The sequence below is a fragment of the Rousettus aegyptiacus genome, unplaced genomic scaffold (assembly GCF_014176215.1).
Source record: "Rousettus aegyptiacus isolate mRouAeg1 unplaced genomic scaffold, mRouAeg1.p scaffold_m13_p_1, whole genome shotgun sequence".
Lineage (NCBI taxonomy): Eukaryota > Metazoa > Chordata > Mammalia > Chiroptera > Pteropodidae > Rousettus > Rousettus aegyptiacus.
Genome location: NW_023416284.1, coordinates 75,454,096 through 75,470,524, shown reverse-complemented (window position 1 = coordinate 75,470,524; position 16,429 = coordinate 75,454,096). Strand labels below are relative to the sequence as shown.

Sequence of the window (16,429 nt, the reverse complement as noted above, 5' to 3'; positions counted from 1 at the left end):
TAACAGTGTGACTGTCGAGAAATCGCTTGTCCTCTCCGGAATCTTTTCCTCATGAGTCTAAATCCCAGCCAATTCTCAGGCTGACTCATGCCTTGTACTAGTTAGAGGAAAGCAGTAGATTAGCCAAGTACATTGTATATTTGTGCCATTCCACTCCTCTTTGTTGCCATACCCTCCCAATCACCAGGATCCTGGCATCTTGAGCTGCATACATCCTAAGAAAACATTCAGAAAACTAAGGCCCAGGGTGGGAGAGGGTGTCTGAGGTACCCCCCGCTAGTCCTTGGCAGAAGCGACTCAAATCCAGGTTTCCTGCCATGACATGTTTGTTGATTATTCAAGTTTTACATCAAGCAAATGTGCTGAATTAAATGAATGCATTTTTCCCTCCATCATATCATGAATCAGGGTGGCAAGCATCTGTCGCAGAATGTTTACTATACAACTTGTGATCAAATCACTGATGCTTAAGTCCTCAGGACACAGAGTAACACCTTGCTAGCTAGGTAAATTCTGCAAGAAAGAAACCATTTTGTGAGGAGAAAGCTGTAATAAGAGAGACAAATAAATGATTCATTTCCCCCTGCTGTTAGTTTAAGTTATAATTACCCGAACTTTAAAAATAAAACCTGAACAGCATCGCTGTCTCTGCCACACGACAGCAAAAGCACACCCCACTGCGTCAGTTCAAATCACACTTCACAACTGATGTTTTAGATTTAGATTAAGTAAAAAACGATTCTCAGTATATGTATTCCTACCTCAATTAAATAACTCACGGTGCAGGATGGAATTGTTACGATTTCTTAAAGTTGCCTTTCATCTTTGGTGTTGAAAGATGAATTTATATATAACAAAATTGTAAGAAGTTTGTGCTTTAACTAATAATGAGAGCCTCGATATATTGGTTTAGAGTGACTCTTCCTTAGAACAACTTAAATAACAGGGTGACAGGCTGGAAGTTTCTATTTAGGATGGTGAAATGTTCAGTGGAGATAAAACTGCTTTATTGGTGGCTGACCAGAGCTTGGTTTAGAATCATAATACACATCAAACCTTGAATGGAAGGAAGCGCGAGATCTCACAAAGCGTTGTTGGTTAGGAGACACGTGCTGCCAAGAAGTGACTGAAATGTACATTTCCAGCCCGCCTGGGTCACATCCTGCTCACAGCTCATCTCGGCTTTGCCATGTAAAAAGCAAACAAGTTGGAGATTTTTATGTTCATAGTCATGTTTAATGAAGCTCTAAGTGTTACACTCATTTATGCCATCTAATTTTCTCGGTCTCTCATAAATAGATCAATTCCAGTGTTTTAACATGTTTGTCTCTTGATATCCTTTGGACAGAGATACTAGCTGTCTTCTCCTTGCAGGTGCTAAGAAAGAAAATTGAGACAGACTGAAATGAGTCTTACTACCTTAATGGCAGGTACATGTTACCTAAACCACCTCCTATATCTTATCTATCACGTGGCCTACTGCATGTGGCGCTCTTAATGACTATTTGTTATGACATAAATCACCCCTATAAAAATAGATCAAAGATCTTTACTGAAAATTACAACTGTGAACAGAAACAACTAGAAAACAGTGGCATAAGATGGTTGGCTGAAAGAAAAGAAGAGATGGGGTGGGGGGAGGTGTCTCATCACCAACACATTGCTCCATGGACATTTCCTCAGCTCAGAGCGTGTATGACTGGAAGCCATTCCCTCTATCCCACCACTTCCTGTCTCTGCACTCGAATCTGACTCTCACATAAAGAGGGTGGGAGGTAAAAATCCTTTAAGCACAACATTGGGATTCTGGGAAGCTACAGAGTTATGAATTATGTTAGGACAGATAAGCTCCTAGCAGCAGTGAGTCAGGGATACAACATGAGAACCCAGAGAAGATCATAAACTGAAGAACAAGTATGCAAGCAAAGGTATGTACAATCTGATGTTTGTAGAGCTGAAGGAAATGGCATGGAAAATTATGGAAGAAATGTTACCGTATAGAGCTTGCAATCAAGATACCATAGGTGGACCTGACTTAATAAAAATAAATTTTCTAATACAGTCAGAGAATCTTTAGATATTTTATTTCAGAGAAACTTTTCTCCAAGGTACGAACAACTTTAAGCAGAAAACACCAGATTCATAAACTCATCCATCCTGTCCACAACTGACCTTACCCACAAAGTGATTGAGTGAAAAGCATCCATAAGGAAATCACTGCCTTTGTTTGTGAACATTGGCTCTCCAGTGCCAAATCTCATCTCTTGTTCACCCTTTAGGGAGTAAATATTCTAACACACAAGCAACAACGACAACAATGGCAAAAAAAAAAAGGAAAGAAAAAAAGGAAAATGGCTAAAATGGTGAACCTTATGTGGTATATTTTATGTAAATTTAGAAAAAAGCAGTATAGATCTGGGTGAGGTGTTCAATGAGGCATTTTTATGGGTTTGTGGATGTGCAACACACATTCTATATCCCCAAAGAATTTAGAAATTCACTGTCTGATAAAATTAAAAGGTATGTGTCTTTCCTGCTTTTCTATGACCAGGAAGGTATCCTTGCTTTGCTGACAAAAGGTGTATCCAATCAAATAATTGCTCCACTGGTAGTTAAATTGACATCTATCAACATGCAATGATTTATAGAGGTTGTTAAACACTTGAGAGCTCATAAGATCTGAATAGCACGTATACGGTATACAGTTCTTTCTATTTTAAATTATATTTAGGATTGAATTTATGATATTACAGAACTTGTATGCATCTCGCCTTTGAATTTTCTTGTTTTTGCTGGAACAATAGAGAAATGTCTGATCAAGGATGATTGTTCTCCATATTTAGATCCTAGGTCATTTTATGGGTTATTAACGTTGCCAAACTGCATGTGGAATTAATTGGAAATAATTGCAATGTTCTTACTACATTGCACCACTTCCTTCTGTTAATTAAGAGACATTACCCTCTGTTCTACAGATGACAAAAGGGATGGCTCTTTTTTTTTTTTTTTTTTTTTATTACCAGAGGGCAGCCATGGAAAAAAAAAGACAAGAATTATGGTGTGTCTGAGAATTAAGGCAACGAAAGAGGACAGGAATCCCAGCATGGTGGCTACAAGAAGAGATGCCAGTTACAACTTCCAGGCGCTTATGTACACTCAGTTTTAAGCGTCTCGTTCAATCTGGCCAATTACAGTTTTACTTCTTTATTTGCTAGATGACAAAAGCAAGCCACTCAACAATGGAAAACATATTAAAGAGGATTAGACAGCAATGGAGTTAATTAAGAAAATAACCTCACCATTTACAATTACATACCTATATTTAATTCTGTAATTAAAAATAAATTAGTAAAACATCAGTATACATTTTTAAAACCAAACCCTTTAAAAAATTACTCCCTTATTTGACTTCTATATTAAGAGTGTTGGGGGTGGGGTGTGCATGTAGCTCTGTGTTACATATCATATTGACCCCCCTAAAGAAATAATGTGATCAAATTACTACAAGGGAAGTAGCAATTCAGCAAACATTTATTAAACATTCACTTTGAAAGCCAGATAGGGTAGGAGATTCTGGGCATGAAAGAGTGACTTTTGGGTTGAGATATCCCCTAGTCTCCCAGTCATCCACACTCTCTCTCTCTGGTTTCAGGTTCATCACACAAGAAGTTGACCTCGCCTGCATTACTCTTTTCCTTTCCACCCCTCACTTTCATCTGCTAACTTGTACTCTTCCTTCAGGTCCCCATATAAAACCACTTCCTTCGGGAAGCCCTCCCTAATCATTCTCCCAGACTAAGTCCCATTACTATGCACTGCGACAACTCTATCTCCCCATGATAGCTCTCAGCATTCTTTATGGTTATTGCATATTTACTTTACATCCCTTCAGGCAAAACCATAAGCTTCCTGACAGTAGGAAGTATGTCCATCTTGCTTTCTATTGTTCATTTTCAGTACATTCTCCAATATTTGGCATGGTGTTAAATAAATATTTGCCAAGTAAATGAATAATGGACAAATGAAGAATGAATGAAGAGGATTTCAATAGTCCAGTGCTTCCTAAAATATAGTTGATAAGATCTAGTTTCTATGGGTTTCCAGGAAAAAAAAAGACATTCAATACTTAGAAAATATTGGATTAAACAAAGCTAACCGGGTTTAGGTGTTGCAGGACTTCTCAGAGCATTGAAATGCTAACATACATGTACTCTCCAAGGGGAGGGAGGAATTCGATATACAGTATCACCCAGAACCACTGACTGGAGCTCCTTTTCTTCAGTGTAGCATTTCTTAAGGTCAGTATTCTGAGGGGCATTTAGTAAGAAATGTTACAAAAGATAGAAAATTAGAGAAGCAGATTGTTTTATGAGAAGGTAAGTAGGGAAAGATGAAAAATATCTGAAATGCCAAGAAGTACATTGTAGCAGAAAGTCAGGCATTGGGGAGGGATGCAGTGAGAGAGGAGACAGGGAGGGATATAGTGCAACACCAGGAGGAATCTTGAATCCCATGCTAAACAATTTGAACTTTATGCTGTAGGGAAGTAATGTCGATCTTTGAGGCGTGTCATGTACTAGCCTGGTGTTAGAAAAATAATTCTGGATGTGGTGTGAAAAACAAAGCTCAGAGAGTTGAGCAATTTGCAGATAGAGACCAGTCGATTATTATGATAGTTATAACAAGAGATTCTAAGGATGTGAATTAGAGAAATTGCAATTGATATGGAAGGGAAGGCTCCAGAAAAGTAGATTAAAAGATCAGACATGGGATTACTCAGTGAGGAGTAAGACTTAGGAGAGAAGCCAACATTTAAGTAGATAAAGGAAAAAGAAAAAGAGATAAGTACAGTTGTTTGCTTGCTTACTTGCTTGTTTATTTAAAAGTAGCTTAGAGTAAGTGGTGTTGTAGAAGGCAAGAGAAGAATTGCAGTGTGGTGTCCCACAGGATAGAGGACTCGGAGGTCTAGAAAGACTTTATATACAGTACAGTAAGCCTAGTGGATTTTTAATGGCAGTCCCCTAGATTATAAATATAGTTTTGTAAGAGTTCCAACTTTTAATTAAAGAAACAATTTTCCATAAATTACCAAATGGCCAGATAAGCTCTTTCTGACTGGGTGCTTACTATGGTTCTTTCAGCTATACTATTTAGATAAGAGCTTCTGTATAACCCAACACTTCATTGCAGCTTCTCACCTGAAGAAAGATAACTATTCTCGTTTTATTTTTTCTGTATTAACATTAACTGCTTTGTGATTTTCATATCAGTTAATGCTTACTGCATTAGGTTCTGCAGAAGAGGGATAAAAAGGACATAGAAAAACAATTTTTAAAAACATTTTTGAATAAGTAATGAATTGATTGAATGACGGAGAAAAAATCAAAATCAAAAGAAGTGAGATTTTATAAATATTTATAATAAATTCTTTAAAAGCACATGCATGGGAGACAGACACTCCTGGGTTTGTATCCTGAGTCTAGTGGCTACTAGTTATGTGACATTTGGGGAAAGAAATGTACACATTGCCAGGTGCTATGGTGAACACTCTCCTTACACTAATTCATTTAATCCTCACAATGACCCTGAGAAAATGATTAGGCTCAAAAAGGTTTAACTGATTTAAATATGTAGTAAGTGACAGAGTCAAATTCAAACCCAGGTTTATTTGATAACAAAGCCAGTTACTTTGCACCAGCCTGAAAATTCATGAGGACAGAAATCGTATCTGCTTTGTACGTCCAGAGCCCATCACGTGGTAAGTTGTCAGTTAACTATTTGTTGAATGACCAATATATGAATGAATAAGTGAATGAACAATTAAAAGATATATTTTATCTTTCAGAACCTTAATTTTCTTCTTTGTTGGCTCATTGTGGGTTTTCAAAAGCTAAGCTGAATAGCCCAACAGACCCAGGGATAGATAGTTCTGCACTTTTAGTCAAAACAGATTTTCTGCTCCAGAATATTTGGCTATTAATAGATAATGATGACCAAGACAATTGAGAACATCGAGAGTAAACTGATAGCTGATTGTGGGTGAGCTGTAAAACAGTTAAGATTGATTGGATCAGTTCAAGCAATTCCTCATAATTATGACATTAGCATGAAGGGTGAAAATGCAATCATATAGACTATGAATTGAAAGAAAGGTATCTACATGGAAGAAAGTGTAACTAATGAAAGGGTGTATTCCAGCCAGCTCTAAGGCCTTAGGAGGAAAACCCAGCATTATGATTATGAAATACAACTATTGTTAGTAGTGGTGATGGTAATATTGGCATTGGTGGTATTGGTGGTAATGATAATGATGGCAAACAATATCTAAGATGTGTCAGTTACGGTGCTAAGTTCTAATGAGTAGGCACCTCATTTATCCTAACAATAATTCTATGACATAGGCATTATTTTTAATCACCTTTTTAGACATGTGGACTTCTTAAAAGTCACACTGCTTAAGTAAGAGGGTTAATTTAAACCCCGATCCTCCCCTGACATAAGGGCCTATGTTATTGCACTCTTTGAGAGTGTACTGAAATTAGGTTTTCTTGTCCATCATCTATATTTAATTTATGTGGTTCAGGAATTCTGAAAGGGCTCATCTGGTGATTTCTGGTTCCAGTCGTCTCTCATGAGGTTGTGGTCAGACAGTGATTAGGGAGAAGGTACGGTTGGAGAATCTGGGAACTCTCTATAGTCTCTCCACATTGGCTAGGGTGGGCTTCCTCATAGCATGGGGGCCTCGGTGAAATTAACTGCTTACCTGCTAGCTGAAGGCTTCAAGAGCAAGTATTCTAACAACAGATTCAGCTTCTGTCGTTCCCACGGAATTACTACAAGCATGTTTCAAGCCCATCTAGATTCAGATGGAAAGAAATCAACTCCCACCACTTAACAGGGGGGTGGCGAGGTTTTAGGAGAGTAGGTGGGATGGGAGATATAGTTGTGTCCATCTTTGGAAAATATAATCTATGACATGGAGGTATGGGGATCAGAGGGGGTGGGAGGGGAGACATCCACATGTAGTACTTAGTATTTGCCAGAGGTCTTGTTTAACTTCCACCAAAGAACTTTATTAAAAGGGCATTGCAATTTCTTTCCATTTTAGACATGCGGAAACCTACTGGCCAAGGTCATTGCAGACCCCCTGACAGATACTTTTACAAATATCACCTCAGACTCCCTCTACCCCAGTTTATTATTATCAGCATTTCACACAGAAAGAAAGAGGGGAAATAACCTGCCCCAAGTGAGAAGGTGGCAGAACTAGAAATCAATCCCAGGTCTCTCTCCACTGCATTCTCCATCTCTTAAAACCTTGTTCATTTGCCCCTATATGAAGGCTACTGTGTATCTCCTGTCCCTTCTTATGTCTTTCTTGGATCATAGCCCTGTTTGGATGCAGATCATCACATAAATTCCACATGGTGCTTTGGAGAGAATTAAAGGAAGCAACTAAACTACCTATCCCTCTGAGAAAGTGCCTTTTTCTCTTGTCCTCCCAAAGTAAAGCTGTCACATAGACATTATGCTGAGCTGGCCAAAAGTACAATTTGAAAAGTGGCCTTGAGATTGGTGGTGGCATTGACTTAGCAGACAGAGTGTGAGGTCTGAACTGCTCTGTTTCAAATTATGCCAGAGGCCTCGGATTTTTTCGTCTCAGGCTCTGCCTTCGTTCTGGGGAGCTCTTTATGAAGCAGCCCCCTTTGCTCTGAACAAGAATATTTTGACCTCATATCTCTCTAGTTTGGAGTATTGTGGGCCTTCCAAGAGAAAGCAGAAACAGGCTGGTCTAAGTTTAGCAACCTGGTGAGCTTAATGTGGTTTTGGCAAGAAGATCTCAAGACAAAGAGCCTCAGTTAGCGGGCCAAGAATAGCAAGGGACAAAATAACTCATTTTAAAAATAATAAATAGAAAGGGAGAGAAAAAGAGAAGGAGGAGGAAGAAAGAAGGAAAATAGAGAAGAAAGGAGGGGTGAAAAAAGGAAAGAAGAAAAGAAGGAAGGAAGGAAGGAAGGAAGGAAGGAAGGAAGGAAGGAAGGAAGGAAGACAGAGGTTGTGGAAGTCAAAAAAAATTCACCATCACACAGGCGCTGACATTTCTTAAGCTCCCTCAGCTCATCTCCAATGATTTTTATTATCATGTAATATTTAATAATACTTAATATTAAGAGGAAACAGTTTTCATTAATTGACACAGACATTAGCCAATCATTCTGCCAAGCACTTTCTAGATATGATCTCTTGTAACACTCACAATAACCCACATATCCTCATCCCCTTTTCACAGCTCAGGGAACTGAGGCTCACATGGGGGTAAGTACCCAGCAGAGACAGCCCTGCTCTGGCAGCTCTGTGCAGTGTACTGTAAATCCAGCAGGGGGTGGCCATAGAGCACTTTCAGGATTGACTCAAACAAAGTCAAGCTTTCCCAAGACCCTGCTCTTCTTCTAGCCCCAAGCCTGGCCTCCCAGCACAACCCCTCCTCGAAGTTTGAGGCTGTTCCAGGCTCCAGAGTTTCCAGAAACCACGTCAGTAATAGCTTTTCTGTTGACACTAAAGTTTTTATGGGGTTTATGTGGGTGGAATTATCTATTTATTATATGAAACATAAGTTCTTCATTTTAGTTAAACAAATATTTATTAATCCCTCAGTAAATACATTCTCATTCGTTTAGTGGTCTTGTGGAAACAAAAGAAAAAAAAAACAATAAACTTGAGCAACTGACAATCTAGTGGGAAAACAACCTGTGTATCACACTGGAACCCACTGAGCACAATCCCTGGGCATCCATGGTCCCTCCACTCAAAAACATAGACTACATTTTTTTAGAGCAAGTTTAGATTCACTGCAAAATTAAGCAGAAAGTACAAAGAGTTCCCATATGGCCCCTGTCTCCAACCATGCACAGCCTCCCCCACTATAACCACCCACCGCTGCCCAGACCTCTACATTGGTTACAACTGATGAATCTCCCTTGCACATCATTATTGCCCAAAGACCATAGTTTACATAAAAGTTCACTTTTAGTGTTGTACATTCTATAGGTTTGGACAAATATATAATGACATGTACCCACCATTATGGGACCATACAGAGTAGTTTCGCTGCCTTAAAAATTATCTGTGCTCTGCCTATTCATCCCTCCTTCCCTCCAACTCTTGACAACCACTGATCTTTTTACTGTCACCATAATTTTGCCTTTTTTCAGAATGGCATATAGTGGGAATCATGCAGTATGGAACCTTTTCATATTGGCTTCTTTCACTTAGTAATAGATATTTAAGGTTTTTCTGTGTCTTTTCATGGCTTCATAGCTCATTTCTTTTAGCACTGAATAATATTCCTTTGCATGGATGCCCCACAGTTTACTTATCTGTGTGCACATTTCTCTGTGGACATAAATTTTCAGTCTATTTGGGTAAATACCAAGGAGTATAATTACAGCAGAATTATGTTTAGTTTTGTAAAAGACCACAAAAGTTTCTTTCAAAATGGCTGTACCATTCTGCATTCTCAACAGCAATGAATGAGAGTTTCTGTGGCTCTACAGCCTCTCCAGTACTTGGTGTTGATCTCTTCCCTTTTTAAAAGACTACTAAACTGAATTATGTGGAAATGACTAGAGAGCCAAAAATAAAAGCCAGAAACTGATTCTGAGATGCAAAACTAAGTGTTGCACCCTGTGATGTTCACATGGCTTTTTCATGGGGTTTTTCATGCCCTTACTCAAAGTCACCATATACTTACTCTGCATTAAAATACTATTGTTAGATTTTCTGTTTTCTTGGGCCACTAAGAATTGGAAGTGTAAAGAGATGAAGATACTAAAAATATAAAACAAAAGACACATGTATTTGTTAACAAATAAGTTAACAAAAAAATATGAAATCCTGCTCTCCATGGAGACATACTGCACGTTGGCTTGTTATAAAAGGTGTTATAAGAATGACTTTAAAACAACTTGTTGAAAGAAGGAAACAGTATTAAAGATGGCACAGCTATTAAACACTGAGGATAAGCCCCTAATTTATAGATTTTGTTGTTAGAATTAAGGAAAATGTATGTAAAATGCTTACCACAGTGCCTTGTGCATAGTAGTGCTAATACATATTGGCTGCTGTGGTGATAGTGATGATGGAGATGATGTACCAAGTGGTTAGACAATTGGAAAGGGGAGAAGTGCACAGGAAAGGGAATTCCTTGGGCACCTACTGAGATCCTATTATGGCCCAAGGTGAATTCAAAGATAAAAGGTATGAGGTTCTTGCTGAAGTCCCTGTCTAGCATATCATATAATTATAATTGAATGTGATAAGCATTATAACACATCAATTTATAAAAGCGGTGTGGTGGCATAGAAGGGAGGACTGTTAAGTGTGACTGAAAGATCAAGAAAAGCTATGATAAATACTTGAGATAGGCTCAAAGGTTTTTTATTTGGTGAGGGCTAGGCATTTTAAGGAAGGGCATTCCAGGCCAGGAGAACAGACTATGAACAAAGGCATGAAGTCATGGAAGAAATTTTGGCATAGTCAAGTATGTAGGCCAGGGTAAACACAAAGAATGTGTAGCCTGGAGATGAGCAGGAAAGTTCCACAGAGGCCAGTTTACGATTGCCTAGTAGATCACAGAAAGGAGTATGCCTAGGAGATAATGGCAAACAATTTTATTTGAAAGGCAGCAAGTTGCTATTCAAGGCTTTAAGCTGAGGAGCTATATGATTAAATGGCTACTTTCAATGCATGTTCGCACTGAAGGCACGATAGAAAATGAACTCGAATGGGTAAACAGTGGGGGCAATGAGACCAGGCAGGTAGGTGTTCTTAGAATTGTCTGGGTTGTAGCAGAGGCCCTGGGACTTAAGAAAAGGTGACAGGTAGACTTGATAAGACTTAGTATCTATTAAATGGGCTGCGAAGAGAGGACACAGACAGAGGTTACACAGAAATTAAGAGTCAAATCTAACTCTGAGGTCCCTAACTTGTGAGATTAGAGCAGCCCAAGGAACGATTTTGTTATAAACTTGAGATTTATTTTTAATCATCACCATCCTCTAGTGGCATGAACAGAGCTGAATCTTTAATACCACTTCAATTCCAATCTTATTTGATATTTTCTTGCTCCATTCAAGAAAATACCACTTGGATTATGCCATAAGGCTAGAATTGAATGAATGCCACTTATTTTTCTGAAAGTTCCAAGTAGGGATAGACAAATGTTCATGTACTCAAAGAAAAATTTCCAAACCAAAAATGATCAAATATAGTCTGGGGCGGGGCCTTCTCTTGTGGTCATCACTGGCCACATGTGGCTCAATTGAGCATTTGAAATGTAGCTACTTCTAACTGAGATGTGAGATAGTCTAAAATACAAGTAATTTATATCAGGTTTCAGAGGTTTAGAATATAGAAAAGATCACAAAATACTTTGTTAACAATTTTTATATTGATTACATGTTGAAATAACATTTTGAATAGATTGGATTAAAAAAATATACTACCAAAATTAATTTCACCAGGGTTTTCTTCTTTTTCAGTGGGACCGTTAGAAATTTTTAAATTACATATGTGGCTCACATTATATTTCTATTGGACAGCACTGGTCTAGGAGACTGGAGTATACAGATAAAAGGTATATTTAATAATAGTGCTTCTTTTTCCATTACTGGGGAGGGTCTCACCACCTGGTGTTTTGCAATATCTTACTCTGTATCTTTATTCTCATTAAGAAAGTAATTACTATAGCAATTACTATAGCATTGTATTTACTACACCTGGAGGAAGAGATATACACAGACATCAATCTGTCATTCATGTTTACACATTCATAATTTTTTCATGTATATCTGGGTCTTCTTTTGCAAAATAGAGCACCGAGAATAGGAGACGTCACTTTTAACTTCTGCCTATGCTACTGGCTTCCTTGGGTCTGTACAAGGAGAATAGTAACTATCTCATATCCTTTCAGCGAGATATGTGGGTAGATAATTACAAAGTAATTTGAAAATTATTCTTAGGGCACTGTAACCGTCTAACGTCACACAGTTTAATATAGCAGTGACACCTAATATTACTTACAATGCTGAAGACAGGAAGGAAAACCCAGGTAGTTTCCTTTGGTGGATATGGGTGGGAGGATGCAGGAAGAAGAAAGGAAGTCAGACTAGGAAAAACCGAAAGAAGGTTAATCGGTGTTAGCATTTGTTCCCACAGACTTAACGGTCTTTTTCAAGTACTTCCCATATTTAGCTACAAGTTTCCATTAGCTAGGAGATTAGGAGCCCAGAGCCCCCTCTTCATCCCAGCTCTGACATGGAAAAAGTAAACAGATTGAGGTTTTTTATGTTGATCTTCATGTTTCATGATGCTTTAAGTGTTATGATCATTTATGTCATCTAGATTGCTCCAAGAACCTGTCACACTCATGGGTTAATTTGTTTTAACATGCTTCCCTTCAATATATATCACCTGGATGGAGACGACAGAGGCTAAGAAAGGGAAGTTGCAACAGACCGAAATGAATATTACCTTCCAAGACAGTGGTGGCTTCAAAATATCCATAAGGATTGGCCTTAGGGATTTCAATGTGGTTGAAAGTAGAGGCTGAGGGTTTTTGGACTTTAAGACGTGTTTGCATAGCAAGCATGCAGTTTTCAGTTGAATGTTATACTTGTTTGAGGTAGTTGGAGAGGGTTTATGAGGATCAAGATCAAAGCAAGAAGGTTGGCTAAGACCCCTCAGTCCAAGCTACCCCTTTGGCGTTTCACAGAAGTTAGATATGTGACAAAGTTAATAAACAGTCTAGGTGTTAGAGTTCATTTGCACATATGTTATAAATCGATTGTGAGGCTTTTAAACTGATGTACTCTATCATTTGAATATTCATTCGGTGATCTATCTAATCTAGGGACAGCCACCCTAAAAGAGAATCAAGGAAACTGCTACAGTTACATCCTGAGATGTTACATCCTGAGATGTTATATCTTGAGAAATCTCTGCTAACTCAGCATTGGCATTTAGAAGGTCCTCCACCCAAGAAGAATCAAATTAAAAGGAAAATAAAAATACACTGTGAAAATGAAGCATTATCCTCCCGTTTCAAGAGAGGTTAATTGTCATTGTTTGGTGTTTGGAGTGTCTCCCTTTCGTCCTCTCTCTCCCCTTAGGGTGGGGGGCAGGCTGGTGGGGGAATTGGGAGGGGAGCCTGGCTTTCTGATCGGAACTCAAATAGCACAGTTTGAATTATATAATGGAATTGCTGTGAGTCAGGTGACAGGCTCACTGAGTAATTCCCTGCAGAAAGAGACAACCTGCATGTTAAAAAGCTCAACAAATACTCACACACACACAAAAAGCAGCCCAGGCCTTGAGTTAGAGACTTCCAAGCTGCAGTTGCCAGTTGCCTCTGAATTCTCTCCAGGCTGAAACAGTTTGGCGGGCGGGGCTGAGTTTGAAGACTCGCAGAGGCTGCCGAGGGCCAAGTGCAGGTCGGGGGTCTGGTTTGGATCACCGGCTTACTTTCCGTTTCATTTCGAAATGTTCCCTGCTTCTGAAACTGGTTGCTTCCAATGTCAAGTAAAACGCAGGGCTCCTTGGAGACCTCAACCAAGCTTTTAAGAACTGGGGCTTTGTGAAGGTAAGAGGTGATCTGTGCCCCGCCGGCCGGGGGCTGCCGCCTCAGAGAGGTCTGGGTACATGCAGGGAACGCCAGCAGGAGTCTGCCAACTTGCTCTGGGATCTGAATGAGCCTGGAGAAACCATCTGTGGAGGGAGTTTCAGGTTAGAAAAGGGATAAGATGGACCCTTTCTGCCTAGATGGGCGACCGCCCACCCAACCCATGGGGAGTTGCATCGATCCCAAACCCTGCCGACTCCCTTCCCTTCCCCATTCCTTTCCTTGTAGGAGTTAGCAGCGGCCAAGAAATTGGCACGGGCTGGCCGGGGGCTGGGAAGGGAGGCGAAGGGGCTGCCTGGCACCGAAAAGGCTGTATGGGCGTGTGTAGCATGTGTATTTCAGAGCCCGACACTTGAGACTGTTGCTCAGTCTAAGAAAGCACAGCTATTGGAGAGCCAGAAAACAGCCAGGGAGGAGGGAGGCTCCATGTGTGAGCAAGGAGCTTTGGGCAATCTGTAAGGTAGGCATTTGAGTCTTAAATAATTTTGTTGCTTTTTGTGTGCTCGTTAGTTGGATTTTTGTATTGATTTTATGTTTTGTTCAGTTTAGGGAATTTTCCTTTTTTTGGAGCTGCCAATATCAATAGATTTGGCTTCAAACCTCCAACAGGTTCGTTCCTAGGATGTGTCGGAATTCACTGGTGTGGATGTAGATGCCTGGAAGTCAGAGGAGATAGGGAGGGATTTGATGTTTTTCAGATCCGTGAGATTCACTTGCAAATCTCACTGCAATGGAGACTTGCTGGGAGTCCTGGACGCCTGCTGAGGCAGGCAGCTTAGGAACCTCAGGAAGTTTCTGACTTAAAGAGACAAGAAAGGAAAAATCGAATCAGCAATTGATATTTTGGGGGAAGTGGGCACAGCGAGAAGTTGTCAATGATGTAAAAAAAAAAAAAAAAAAAAAAAAAAAAAAAAAAGAATAGGTTTGGTGGGACCCCATCTTGGGCTGTGGCATTTTGAGATAAAATGTGGCATGGAGATAAAAATCAATTTGAGAACTGATAACAGCTCACTTGGCATGACTTAGAAATGCTACAAGAGTTCTTTTTTTATTGACTCCTAGACAGCCTGAGAAACAGGCAAGGCTTTAGTTTGGAAGAGTTCATTTATAGTTGCTTTATTTATTTATTTATTTTGGCCACATGAGGTGCTCTAAACAAAATATGGTGGTGTTAGAACCAAAGCGAAAATGGGCTTAGAATGATGTCTATAAAGAGATACTTGAGTTTTTGCTGCCCCTCTCTCCCTCCCCACCTTACTCCCAGTTTTGAGTAAATTATATGAGTTGATCGTGCCTAATTAAACCTTCTCTTTTGAGTGGTACAATTATAGATGTGAGAGAGTATTTGAATATTAGAATAAAAATCATCTTGAATCAGTGGTTCCTAAATGTTTGAGGTCATGGACCACATTTGGGAATCAAAATAACTTCGTTGATCATGAATTTCTAGAATCCTCCCTCTACCGTGGCCTCATCACCCCCCTCTTCTGAAGCTCAACAAATAAATTAAACAATGACCACAAAACAACAAGGCATAGCATAATGAGGTGTGTAATTAAAGCCAACATTTGAAATATAGATAGTGTGATATTATAAATATTTATAATATGAGAGAACAGCTTATGGAGCCCCTTTTGTAGGCCATGGCAGTCCCTCAAGAAAGCATTGCTTAAATAATTAATACCAGCACAGTGAGTTCCTTCTATCCAGATTTTCATCAGTTGAAACTTGCTGGAAACCTGCATTTCTGCATTTCAGGGTTATAAATGAAGTCTGAGATTCATAAGAACGACCTCCATACACTACAAGGTCCGTCAGTGCCTTCCAAATCACAGAAGATAACACGATGCTCTGAATAATTTTGAGTGCATTGCTTTGCACTCTAATTCTCTGAGATTTGGTAATCTGCCTAATTGGCAGTGCCTGTGTTTTCCACCCCAAGAACCAGGACCTGTGGTCTTACAAAGGATTTCTGTGTTATTTTGAGTCTGAGGGGTGCAATCCGGGAAATGCAGTTGTTTGGCTGTCCATTTCCAGGACAGTTCAATAGTTTACGGGATACATTTTTAGAAGATATTAAAAAAAGGCAGCTTTTGAAAATTCAATCCTTACAGAAATATTCTTTGGTTAAAAGCATACATTTTTTATGTTCAAATTGATTTGAGTTTACATTACAATTCTGCCACCTACCTATTCAATGAGTGGCATTAGGCAAGTTTCTTGACATTTCTAAGGCTCAGTTTCTTCATCTGTAAAATTGGACAAGAAGAGTAATTATCTCATAGATTGTATGGGAAGTAAATAAAATAGTGTATGAGTAGAACAGCACGTAGTATAACATCTGGCATAATTAGCACCTAATAAATGTACCCACTATTATTATTTATGGTATCTAGTGAGCACAAAATACTTGAAAAACACTGGTCATTTTTTTTCCTTTTAATACATCAGAGGGTAAAAAATTTATTGTGCAACTTCAGGTCAACATTCGTGATCCTCAAAATGTTCTGGAATTAAGTCATTCAAATGTCTATTCCATTTTATGAGGTGGCATCATTGCTCCCATATTTTGGACAGAAGAATCCTTTCAACTGGTTTAAGTCACACAAGGCATCATCAGCAGTTGCAGGTGGAGAATATTTGTCTGCCAACTCCCTGCTCCCTGACCCTTGGATCACACTGCTCCTGGCGACCCCACTGGTGGACTGCACCCGGGGTAGCCCAACAAAGGCAAAGAGAGGGGGATGAAAA

The 16,429-nt window shown here is 39.3% G+C and overlaps 1 protein-coding gene across 10 annotated transcripts in view; it reads left to right on the top strand.

Moving 5' to 3' along the window:
• The window catches only part of PHACTR1 (phosphatase and actin regulator 1), a 537,206-nt gene that overhangs the window by 236,822 nt on the left and 283,955 nt on the right, over nt 1–16,429 (top strand). For 2 of the 10 annotated variants that reach the window (XM_036237066.1, XM_016123259.2), the window contains exon 1: nt 13,408–14,138. The exons of 6 other annotated variants lie outside the window; for them this stretch is intronic. The gene's annotated coding sequence lies outside the window, so the exon portion shown is untranslated. Of the gene's footprint in view, nt 1–13,407; nt 14,139–16,429 lie in introns of those variants that run through there. 2 more of the 10 variants (XM_036237064.1, XM_016123262.2) reach the window with 2 other exon arrangements.